A 14,245-nucleotide genomic window follows, 5' to 3' on the forward strand; every position below is an offset into this window, starting at 1 on the left:
CACCAAGACACTTTTTTCAAAGAATTTTTTGATTTCTTTTTGTATTTTTAGAATATATAATTTTTTTTTTGGAGATACATTAAAGCACTTATTACTAAGATGATCATTTTTTTAGGACATTTTCCAATTTTTAGAATTTTCACAATATATCACTTTTTGGATTTTTGAAGTATATCATTTTTTTGTATATTTTTAGGATCAATAAATATGTAAAAATAATATATAATGCTCCCAAATAGAATGGGCATCAAACTCTCAAGAAAGATTACATCATGTAGTCCCAATGTCTAGCAAGGTGGAGGACATGATGGAGCAACAAGCTGGTGGATATGATGGATAAGCAAGGAGTGTTTGAAGCAAGTGAAAGTGATCTTCAAGGATTGACTCCTCAAGAGTACCCAAGCTAAGGAAAAATTGTCATGTAAAGCAGATTTGGACAAGAAATAAAAGGCTAGCAAAGGATAATTTACAAAAGCATAATGTAAAAGTGGGAAAGATGCAATCCAAAGGAGTAGACATGTCAAGAGCCTTCATAGCATCGTATTTTACTCTTTTTTATTAGACCAAGACCAAAGGGGTAAATGGGAAAAGGGTAGCAAAATAATACAATGAATGGAGGAAAAATAGATACTAAGGCTAAACATGAAAGGAATGAAAATAAGATAATAATAAGATAGCTAAATGTTTGTGTATATGTCAATATTGTCAAGATCAAAGAGAGAAGACAAAATGGATGAAAGATGTAGAAGAACTACACATTATGCCTGATTGTCAGGTTTTCATCATGGTACTTATCCAAGGCTCCAAAAGGGAGTGGTTTTCACCAGAGGATGAATTTATTTCTCTTTACTTTTTCTACCAAGGTGCTTGATTACTATGTTTTCACCAAGGCACATTTTCAAAATTTTCATTTTTTTCTTTCATTTTTTCAATTTTTTTCATTTTTTTGGAAGAAGTCAAGCTTTTTAGATAACACTCCTTGAAAGTTTGAACCATGACATGCAAAGGAGTTGAAATGATATTCTCAAAGATGCTAATAGGGAAAGGAAGATGGAAGAAAAAAATGGAGGATATGGCTTTATGCAAAGCAAGTGAGATTGGAAGATGGAAATGAAGGCAAGATCAATGTCAACACACACCTTGAAGGGTGGCAGAAGGATGCAAAAAATGTGAATGAAGGAATATGGTGAGTGAATAGAAGAGGTTTTAGTTTAGGCACATGGAATGGAAGAATGCTTTTGGAAGAAGATAAAGTGGAATTCTATGGAAGCTTGAATGCCAACTTCAATTTGTATTCAACATTAAACACTCTGAAGACAGACTTTGGAATCCATATAGCTTTAGCCCTCTTTTCATTTCTTTTTGATGATTTAGATATAATATCTTCAATGATGGATTTTGGAACCCATACTTGTCTTATAACTTTTTTCTTAGATATCTCTTTTGACTTTATGCCCCCACGTCAATTAGAGGAGACATGGTGGTCTTCTTTTTTATATGGATTCTTGAATTTCTTCTTTTTCTTGTATTGAACATTTAGTTTACTTCCAAATGACTTGGGACTTGTGGAAGAAGGCTGATATGATTGGTTTAGGTGAGTGGGTGGATGAAAAGGATTCAAGAATATGCATCTACGTTGATCTTAAGGAAAGATGGGAGAGGGAGGGACATAAGGACCCAAGATGGATGATGACTTAGGAGAGTTGGGAGGGGAAATTGAAGGGACATAAGGACCCAAGATGGAAGGAAGAAATGAAGCATTTGATATTGGTGGGGAAGGTCCAAGGATGGATGTGGAAGATGCAAAAGGGTAATCAATAAGTTCATCAACATTTATATGACAATCAAGGACATTAGCATCTTTAGAGTGAGCATTAGAATTTTTAATAGGACCATGAACATCTTTAATAGAAGAGACTTATTTGATAGGAGTACTTGAAGCTTGAGAATACTTAGGAAGAGTAGAAAGTGGAAGGGAACATGGAGTGGTAGAACAGGGTATGTGCAAGATCATGGTGTACCAAACTATGGCCTTAAGTGGCAGTGAAAAATCAGCAAATCAAGGTTATGTCAACTTGACACATAATTTTGAAGTGGTTATGGACTTTATATCAAAAAGTTGTAAGAAAATAATTTGTAGAAAATTGAATTTAGTTTCTAAAATACTAGGCCTTATTAGGAGAAAAAAATAATTGATTGGTCAAAAGTTTGAATTTTAATGCAGTACTAAGAAAATTTCAGGGCGAAAATAAAAAGTAGGTGTATGTCTGACCACCTTAATAAAAATCAAATCATAATATTTTTTTAATATAATTATAGATATGAAAACTAGACTCATGCTCGGATGTGACGCATATTTTTTGATATTTTTATTCCAAATAAATAATTAAATATGAATTTTCTACCAGAACTTTTTTGGATTAAAAAAAGTCCCCTGTCTGACCACCCTAACTAATAGAAAATTTGATCAAATTTTTCTTTTTTTGTTTTTTTCTTATACTAGGCAAAGTATAGAATGTGACGCAACTTTTAGATTTAAAAAATGTTATACCGTTTGAAAGTTATAGCTATTTTTCCTTCAGTATGTCAATTAGCACTTTACAATAATCTTCATTGATAATTAACTAATAAATACTTATCGAACTCAGAATTTGACAAAAATTATATTGATGGAATCTAGAGAGCGATATTAAAAAACCCATTTCGTTTCATTCAATTTCGATCAAAATAACATTGTCAGACGGCTACCCGAAGTCTGAGTATCACTAAAACTCTCTATAAACACGTCTTTGGGGTTGACCGGGCAGGCTTGGTAAATACCAAGCCTGATCGGATATCTGATTCAAAATCGGATATCCGATTTAAATTGAATTTCCCTCCAAAATTTGAAATTTTTTGAAATTTGACTACCGAGCCATATCGGATATCCGATTTCGGATATCCGATTTGACATCGGATATCCGATTTGACATCGGATATCCGATATGGCTCGGTAGTCAAATTTCAAAAATTTTCAAATTTTGGAGGGAAATTCGATTTAAACGTTCTAATTTTTTATTTTTAAATTATTTCACTTATATTAATATGTAAAGGCATATTTTAATATATTATATATATATAATAACGTAATGTAAACATACAAGATATAATCTAGTAATATATAATAATATATTATGTTAATCTTATTACAATCTATAAATATAATATATATTATTATTATTTTTACTAAATATAATAACGTAATTTATATATATATAAAATACGTATTATATATTATTATAAAAATATGTATAATAATATAATATTTATATAACAACGTAATATTTTTATTAAATATAATATATATTATAAATATTATTATATTAATATGTATGTTATTAATATATTTATATAATAACGTAATATTTTCATTAAATATAATAATGTAATATGTATATGTATATATATATATATTATTATATTGATATCTATATTATTAATATATAAGAGTCAAAGGGGGTCACAGGGTGACCTATAATCCTCTTTGACCCATTAAACGACGATATATGTCTCTAGGGGTCCTAGGACCCCTAGGAACATATGTCGTCTTTTAATGGGTCAAAGGGGGTCCCTTTGACCCATTAAATGATGACATATGTCCCTAGGACCCCCAGGGACATAGCCGAATTGTTCATATCGGTCAAAGAGGGTCATAGGGTGACCTATGACCCCCTTTGACCGATTAAACGACAATATATGTCTCTAGGGGTCCAAGGACCCCTAGGGACATATTCGAATGGGTATTATGGGTCAAAGGGGGTCATACAGTGACCTATGACCTTCTTTGACCCATTAAACGATGACATATGTCCCTAGGGGACCTAGGACCCTTAGGGACATAGTCGAATCGTTCATATGGGACAAAGGGGGTCATAGGGTGACCTATGAGCCCCTTTGACCCATTAAATGACGACATATGTCCTTAGGGGTCCTAGGACCCCCAGGGACATAGTCGAATCATTCATATGGGTCAAAGGGGGTCATAGGATGACCTATGACCCCCTTTGACCCATTAAACGATGACATATGTCCCTAGGGGTCCTAGGAATTCTAGGGCCATATTCGAATGGGTAATATGGGTCAAAGGGGGTCATAGGTCACCCTATGACCCTCTTTGACCTATTAAACGACAACATATGTCTCTAGGGGTCCTAGAACCCCTAAGGACATATTCCAATCGTTCATATGGGTCAAAGGGGGTCATAGGTCTTTGACCCATTAAACGATGATATATGTCTCTAGGGGTCCTAGGACCCCTAGGGACATATTCGAATGGGTAATATGGGTCAAAGGGGGTCATAGGTCTCTAACTCATTAAACGACGACATATTTCTCTAGGGGTCCTAGGACCCCTAGAGACATATTCGAATTGTTCATATGGGTCAAAGGGGGTCATAGGGTGACCTATGACCCCCTTTGACCCATTAAACGATGACATATGTCCCTAGGGGTCCTAGGACCCCTAGGGACATATTCGAATGGGTAATATGAGTCAAAGGGGGTCATAGAGTGACCTATGACCCTCTCTGACTCATTAAATGACGACATATTTCTCTAGGGGTCTTAGGACCCCTAGGGACATATTCGAATTGTTCATATGGGTCAAAGGGGGTCATAGGGTGACCTATGACCCCCTTTGACCCATTAAATGATGACATATGTCCCTAGCGGTCCTAGGACCCCTAGGGACATATTCGAATGGGTAATATGGGTCAAATGGGGTCATAGGGTAACCTATGACCCTCTTTGACCCATTAAACGACGACATATGTCCCTAGGGGTCCTCAGACCCCTGGGGACATATTCGAATCATTCATATGGGTCAAAGAGGGTCATAGGGTGACCTATGACCCTCTTTGACCCATTAAACGACAACATATGTCCCTAGGGGTCCTCGGACCCCTAGGGACATATTCAAATCGTTCATATGGGTCAAAGGGGTTCATAGGGTGACCTATGACCCTCTTTGACCCATTAAACGATGACATATGTCCCCAGGGTTCCTCAGACCCCTAGGGACATATTCGAATCGTTCATATGGGTCAAAGGGGGTCATAGGGTGACCTATGACCCTCTTTGACCCATTAAATGATGACATATGTCCCTAGGGGTCCTAGGACCCCTAGGGACATATTTGAATGGGTAATATGGGTCAAAGGGGGTCATAGGGTGACCTATGACCCTCTTTGACCCATTAAACGATGACATATGTCCCTAGGGGTCCTTGGAGCCCAAGAGACATATTCGAATGCGTAATATGGATCAAAGGGGGTCGTAGGGTGACTTATGATCCCCTTTGACTCATTAAACGATGACATATGTCCCTAGGGGTCCTAGGACCCCTAGGGACATATTCGAATCGTTCATATGAGTCAAATGGGGTAGTAGGGTGACCTATGATCCCCTTTGACCCATTAAACGACGACATATGTCCCTAGGGGTCCTAGGACCCCTAGGGACATATTTGAATGGGTATATGGGTAATGGGGTCATAGGGTAACCTATGACCCTCTTTGACCCATTAAATGACGACATATGTCTCTAGGGGTCCTAGGACCCCTAGGGACATATTCGAATCATTCATATGGGTCAAAGGGGGTCATAGGGTGACCTATAACCCCCTTTGACCCATTAAACGATGACATATGTCCCTAGGGGTCCTAGGACCCCTAGGGACATATTCCAATCGTTCATATGGGTCAAAGGGGGTTATAGGGTGACCTATGACCCTCTTGACCCATTAAACGACGATATATGTCTCTCGGGGTCCTAGGACCCCTAGGGACATATTCGAATGGGTAATATGGGTCAAAGGGGGTCATAGGGTGACCTATGACTCCCTTTGACCCATTAAATGATGACATATGTCCCTAGGGGTCCTAAGACCCCTAGGGACATATTCGAATGGGTAATATGGGTCAAATGGGGTCATAGGTTACCCTATGACCCTCTTTGACTCATTAAACGATGACATATGTCTCTAGGGGTCCTAGGACCCCTAGGGACATATTCGAATCATTCATATCGGTCAAAGGGGGTCCTAGGGTCACCTATGACCCTCTTTGACTCATTAAACGATGACATATGTCTCTAGGGGTCCTAGGACCCCTAGGGACATATTCGAATAGGTAATATGGGTCAAATAGGGTCATAGGGTAACCTATGACCCTTTTTGAGCCATTAAATGACGACATATGTCTCTAGGGGTCCTAGGACCCCTAGGGACATATTCGAATCGTTCATATGGGTCAAAGGGGGTCATAAGGTGACCTATGACCCTCTTGACCTATTAAACGGCAATATATGTCTCTAGGGGTCCTAGGACCCCTAGGGACATATTCAAATAGGTAATATGGGTCAAAGGTGGTCATAGGGTGACCTATGACCCTCTTTGACCCATTAAATGACGACATATGTCTCCTAGGGACATATTCGAATCGTTCATATGGGTGAAAGGGGGTCATAGGGTGACCTATGACCCTCTTGACCCATTAAACGGTGATATATGTCTCTAGGGGTCCTAGGACCCCTAGGGACATATTCGAATGGGTAATATGGATCAAAGGTGGTCATAGGGTGACCTATGACCCTCTTTGACCCATTAAACGATGACATATGTCCCTAGCGTTCCTAGGACCCCTAGGGACATATTTGAATGGGTAATATGGGTCAAAGGGGGTCATAGGGTGACCTATGACCCTCTTTGACCCATTAAACGAAGACATATGTCCCTAGGGGTCCTAGGACCCTAGGGACATATTCGAATGGTTCATATGGGTCAAAGGGGGTCATAGGGTGACCTATGACCCCCTTTGACCCATTAAACGACGACATATGTCCCTAGGGGTCCTAGAACCTCTAGGGACATATTCGAATCGTTCATATGAGTCAAAGGGGGTCATAGGGTGACCTATGACCCCCTTTGACCCATTAAATGATGACATATGTCCCTAGGGGTCCCAGGACCCCTAGGGACATATTCGAATGGGTAATATGGGTCAAATGGGGTCATAGGGTAACCTATGACCCTCTTTGACTCATTAAACGATGACATATGTCTCTAGGGGTCCTAGGACCCCTAGGGACATATTCAAATCGTTCATATGGGTCAAAGGGGGTCATAGGGTAACCTATGAATCCCTTTGACTCATTAAACGATGACATATGTCCCTAGGGGTCCTAGGACCCTTAGGGACATATTTGAATCTTTCATATGGGTCAAAGGGCGTCGTAGGGTGACCTATGATCCCCTTTGACTCATTAAACGATGACATATGTCCCTAGGGGTCCTAGGACCCCTAGAGACATATTTGAATCGTTCATATGAGTCAAAGGGGGTCGTAGGGTGACCTATGACCCCCTTTGACCCATTAAACGATGACATATGTCCCTAGGGGTCCTAGGACCCCTGGAGACATATTCGAATGGGTAATATGGGTCAAATGGGGTCATAGGGTAACCTATGACCCTCTTTGACCCATTAAATGATGACATATGTGTCTAGGGGTCCTAGGACCCCTAAGGACATATTCGAATCGTTCATATAGGTCAAAGGGGGTCATAGGGTGACCTATGACCCTCTTGACCCATTAAACGATGATATATGTCTCTAGGGGTCCTCGGACCCCTAGGGACATATTCGAATGGGTAATATGGGTCAAGGGGGGTCATAAGTTGACCTATGACCCTCTTTGACCCATTAAGTGACGACATATTTCCCTAGGGGTCCTCGGACCCCAAGGGACATATTCGAATGGGTAATATGGGTCAAAGGGGGTCATAGGGGGACCTATGACCCTCTTTGACCCATTAAATGATGACATATGTCTCTGGGGGTCCTAGGACCCCTAGGGACATATTCAGATCATTCATATGGGTCAAAGGGTTTCATAGGGTGACCTATGGCCCGCTTGACCCATTAAACGACGATATATGTCTCTAGGGGTCCTTGGACCCCAAGAGACATATTCGAATGGGTAATATGGGTCAAAGGGGGTCATAGGGTGACCTATGACCCGCTTTGACCCATTAAACGATGACATATGTCCCTAGGGGTCCTAGGACCCCTAGGGACATATTCCAATCGTTCATATGGGTCAAAGGGGGTCATAGGGTGACCTATGACCCTCTTGACCCATTAAACGACGATATATGTCTCTAGGGGTCCTAGGACCCCTAGGGACATTTTCGAATGGGTAATATGGGTCAAAGGGGGTCATAGGGTGACCTTTCTTTGACCCATTAAACGACGACATATGTCCCTAGGGGTAGGACCCCTAGGGACATATACCAATCGTTCATATGGGTCAAAGGGGGTCATAGGGTGACCTATGACCCTCTTGACCCATTAAACGACGATATATGTCTTTAGGGGTCCTAGGATCCCTAGGGACATATTCGAATGGGTAATATGGGTCAAAGGGGATCATAGGGTGACCTATGACCTTCTTTGACCCATTAAACGACGGCATATGTCTCTAGGGGTCCTAGGACCCCTAGTGACATATTCCAATCGTTCATATGGGTCAAAGGGGGTCATAGGGTGACCTATGACCCTCTTGACCCATTAAACGATGATATATGTCTCTAGGGGTCCTAGGACCCCTAGGGACATATTCGAATGGGTAATATGGGTCAAAGGGGGTCATAGGGTGACCTATGACCTTCTCTGACCCATTAAATGACGAGATATGTCGCTAGGGGTCCTAGGACCCCTAGGGACATATTCAAATGGGTAATATGGGTCAAAGGGGGTCATAGGGTGACCTATGACGCCCTTTGACCCATTAAACGACAACATATGTCCCTAGGGGTCCTAGGACCCCTAGGGACATATTTGAATCGTTCATATGAGTCAAAGGGGGTCATAGGGTGACCTATGACTCCCTTTGATCCATTAAACGATGACGTAAATCCCTAGGGGTCCTAGGACCCCTAGGGACATAGTCGAGTCGTTCATATGGGTCAAAGGGGGTCATAGGGTGACCTATGACCCCCTTTGACCCATTAAATGACGACCCTCTTTGTATTATATATTATTATATTAATATGTATAATAATATAATATATATATAACAACGTAATATTTTTATTAAATATAATATATATTATAAATATTATTATATTAATATATCTATATAATAACGTAATATTTTTGTATATATAACATAATATTTTAGGATATACTATTTATACTATTTTAGGATAATAATTATAATATAAATAAACACTAAATATTAATATTATTATATGTATAGTAATAATAATAATACTATTATAGCTATAATAATAATATATATTAATACTATATATTGTAGCTTAATATAAATAAACACTATATATTTACAGTATTATATCTATATTAATAATATTAATACTATTATAGGTATAATAATAATATTGATACTATAGGTATATTAATACTATTTTATATTAATATTATTGATATTTTATACTAATACTAATATACTATTAACTTAGTTATAAATTAAAGTCGTTTGCCTCCAAATATTTTCATAATATTAATATTATTGTGGCAAAGGAGGGAAACCTTAGCAAGTTTTCCCCCCAAAAGTCCTCTTCCTATATCGGATATCCGATTATACTGGCATCAATTTCAACTATTTGACTGTCCCTACAGACCCGACAACATTACTTTTTAACCTCTTTTTTGACGGGATTTGTAAAAAGTTGTGTTTTGGGGCCCAACGAATCGAAAAGAATTCGAAAATATAACCTTAGGTGTTCGAATTTGTCATCTGAATGGGGAGCAGCAATCGTCGAAAGAATAAACATAAAAGGAAGATATCCAATGAAGACATTGTAGCATATAGGGAAAAGGACAAAATGAAACACTGAAAAAAAAGACAAGGTATGCTAAATATCAATCAAGTTGACGATGAATTAATAGAAGGTGAAATCATAGAGTTAGATAATGAAAATGTACAGTTGGGGAATGAAAATGTACCTATTGAAAATGATAATGCGAAAATTGAAAATGTAGAGATTGAAAATTTTGAAGAAGAAATGCCACCAAGTCATAATCCAAATTGCATAATTGACCATGTCGAAGATGACAATGCACAGGAACTTAATGCACAAGAACCTTACATATCTCCTAATTATGATCGACATGAAGGTTCTAAAACACCAAAATGGATAATTGAAATTGATGAAATGATTATGACTAGTTTGGAAGGAAAAAAATCAGAAAGAACCATTCGGTTATGGGCTTCAAGACTATATCAGATGTTTTTCGGCAACAAGACAGTGGTAGAGAAATGTCAGCTTTTCATGCACTTATTAAAGATGAAAAAGATGAGACCTATGCTTTCCAAATTGAAAATTCATGTCAATAAAAAGTTGGAAATAAATGCCATTATTGTGAAGAATCTTTTCAGTGCTCTCAATAGCATTGGGAAAAATAGCAGAGAGAAGGATAATAGAGCTGCTCGAAGGGTTATTACAACCTCTTTGGTAAGTCATCATTTGAGAAAGGGTAGATATATGAGATAAACTTGTATTGATTTGAATCTAAATCGTACTACTTTGAGAAGAGCACTTAGTCGACGAGAGAAAATTGATGATCCTCTTCAAAATGAAACATGGGCATTTGGTGGGAGACTTCCACGTTTTGATAAGAAGCTATCCAACGATGTGAAGGAAGAAATTATACAATTTTGGCACTCTAACTCACGAGTATCACCCAATGCTAAAGATGTCTTAAAGTTGAGAATTGGCATCAAAGACTGCACGCCACATCCTAAACACTATTTGGAGGTAAGTCAAACTATGTTGTTCAAACAATTTAGAGAGAGTCATCCAAGTGTTCATATATCACAAAGGGCTTTTGAATCTTTGAAGCCATTTTATTGTGTGCCACTCAAAATTCGAAATACATGTTGTTGCAAATATCATGTTGAGTTTTCTATGCACCATGAACTATTATGCTCCATCCGTTCTACTTTGCATAGTAAAGAAATGTTGGAGGATTGTGGGGCTAGTGGGCTTCCAAAATCATCAAGAGACTTGTTAGATCAACTCTTATGTTGTAGAGTTGATGGTTGTTCCTTTTATAAAAATGTTTGCTTAAATGAGAAGTGTTCAGAATGTGGTGGCTTATCCAAGTTTGACACATGTTTCCATGAGGAGTGTGAACAAGATCTTGGAAAGACAATAGTGAAAAAAAGGGTCTATAAAATGGTGAAATACACATTGAAGAGTGGGAGTGAGAGCTCTAGATGTGAATTGGTTGGAAAAGATATCAATGTGGCTAATTTTATTTCAGATTTCAAGGAAAATCTTTTTTACAAGTATGCAAGACATAGTCATAGGTCTCAGTGGTTGGATCAACAATTTAGAACATGTAAGGAGACTTTTCCCATTGGCACTATTATATCAGTTGTTGATTTTGCTGAGAACTACACATTGCAACCTCAAAATGAGACACAATCTCAGTATTACAACTCTATTCAGATTGCAATTTTTGTTCACATAACATATAGACATGCCCCTGATAGTGTGGAAGATAATCAAAAGATTATTAGAGAGTATCATTTTTATATGAGTGATGATAGATCTCACTCTCACAAGTTTGTGCAACATTGTTTTGAGAAATTTTTTTATTTCTTACACGAGCATGCAATTGCTATGGATAGACATATCATTTGGTCAAAAAACTGTACAGGTCAATTCAAGAATGCTCGCATGTTTTATTGGTTGTGTAGGATGCACGTAGAGAGAGGGGTGCCTCATATTTGGAGTTTTTTTGAGTCCGTCCATGGAAAAGGGGAACATGATGGAGTAGGGGCATGTGTGAAGAGAGCTCTAGTTAAGGAGCAACTGAAGATTTCAACAACAGAGCTTCTTGATGCTCGTAGCATTGTTGATTGGTGTAGTTTAGCATTATCACAGGGGGGGACTCTTAATTCAGTGGTACATAGGTTCTTTTGGTTGGATGAGGAAGGGTCCATAGGTGATAGATTAGATTGTGCTACAGTGACAAACTCATCAAAAATGCATTCATTTCGGAGCTCTAATTCTAGTACATGGACCATTTGGACACGACAACTAGCTTGTTTTTGTCGTACTTGTTTTCAGTGTGATTGGGATCACTGTGAGTCAAGTGAGTGGGTGGACACATGGGCTCCAAATTATCTTACTCCATTTTCTATCATACCCTCTATCAAAAATGATGACATGGAAAGTTCACTTGAGCATAATCATCTATCAGATCTACTTCAGTCAGGACATGTCTTTGCATTGGTTGCACCACAGGGGAATGATGAGAAATCTGATTATTGGTTAGCACATTGTGTAAGAGGGAAAAAAAAACTTGCACAACCGATCACAGATGATGATGGATTCACGTATCCTACTGGTTCAGTGGTTGTTGCTGGAACATGGCTGTGGACATACATGCTTAGAAGGAATGGAATTTCTGCATTTGAAGACTATCAGAAGCACAAAGTAATTCTCATATATTCGCATCTTATTATAGCAACAAATGTAAAGTTATTGAAGCATCAAGGAAGACCAAAAGTAAATGAACTTTTTACTATTGCTAATGCTGATCATGAAGCCTTGTTGGAGACCCTAAAATAGAGAGAGGACCCTATTGGAATACTTGACTAGGTATATATACTTCTTATGTTATTTTCTTCATAATGATTTAATGAATTGATGATTATCTTGTTTAATACAATAAGTTACTAATTTTTGTATGATATTGGAATGTAGGTACATCATGAAGAGTTGGAGGGGGGTGGTATTGGGGAGAATTTCTAAAATTTATGATGTATTATGATGTAAAATGTGTAGTTTTTTGTATATGGTTTTTGTATTTTGGTAGGTTCTTTGTAAGGAATTATAAGAGGAAGATATTGAACAAGTTCTTCCAAATCATATTTGTATGTGATACAAGGCTATAACGACAATTTTAAGAGCATTTATAACTATATGAAAGATAATTGCATGTGGATATCTTATTACAAATTTGGTTTTTTCCTTATTTGACATAAAGCTGACATTATGATTATTAAAACTATTTTTATCAAACTAATCAAATAAGAAAAATCCATAAAGTACGGATGAACAATTAGAATACTTGATTTCTTCCATTTTACAACCAATCATAGCATTTGAAAGCATAAAGAGTCATAATATTGTATAATGTTTTGAAAGACTTTCATATTGAAAAGTTGTATGAAGCACATTTGGGATAAGCCATAAAATCCATGAAAGAAGATAGCATGTAGGATAAGCAATTAAAGCCAATAAGCAAGATAGCACATGCATACTGACATGATATGAAGTTGGATATGAAGGCTATGAGTGGATGAGTCATTAGAGGTATCAACAATCCCATCATAAATGAGATCTTGGATTTTATGTTTCAACACTATGGAATCTTTACTTTTATGAAATTTTCTTCCATGGAGATTAATTTAAGAATGCCCCGTGTGTATGTAAAGGTCTTAAGGGAGATTAATTTAAGAATGCAATATTCTCCTCTAACCTTTTCTCAAGTTTAGAATTGATTTCTATCATGTGCTTAGAGAGATGAAGGTAAGAAAGATTATTTGTCTCTTCTAGCTCTTTGTATTGAACATATAGAAAGAGAGATGACAAGTGAACAAATTTAAGTGTAGTCAATCGATCAAGGAAACCATTTAGTGAAAGAAATTCTTAGTATGCATATCATAGACCATGAAGTTAGAAAATACCAATAGCTCTAAGACCAAAGAGCCATTTAAAGTATGTTCAAGCACTAGAGACATAGAAAATCAAAGTCAATTTATGAAACTCCCCTTAGGAAAAAATGCAAACAAATATTTGCATTTGACATTTTGACTTGGTTGAAAAAGTTTGACAATAATTGATAATATTGCAAACTTGATGTTCAAAAGCAATTTTTTTTCCAAGAAAGATAGTGACACATGGAGTAGTCTTCAAACAATCATCCATCATTTGCAGCCACCCCGTACCGAGGAGTCTCCAAGGTGCTCTAAGTGCATTTGGAGGTCAATCTTTCGAGGGTCATAACTCAGAGCTCGTGAGGGCTATGGATGAACTGTCAAATGCTATAGGATGATGATCCTGAGGCCTAAAATAACCTATCTCATTTTCAAGAGATCACATTCTGTTTGGATTCAGCACAGTGATCTCACTCGATGCCAAAACTCGCAGTGTGCCTCAGTTCATAGGT

This window comes from Cupressus sempervirens, chromosome 6 (genome assembly GCF_028749045.1).
Source record: "Cupressus sempervirens isolate cs-2001-9-10 chromosome 6, ASM2874904v1, whole genome shotgun sequence".
NCBI classification, from domain to species: Eukaryota; Viridiplantae; Streptophyta; class Pinopsida; order Cupressales; family Cupressaceae; genus Cupressus; species Cupressus sempervirens.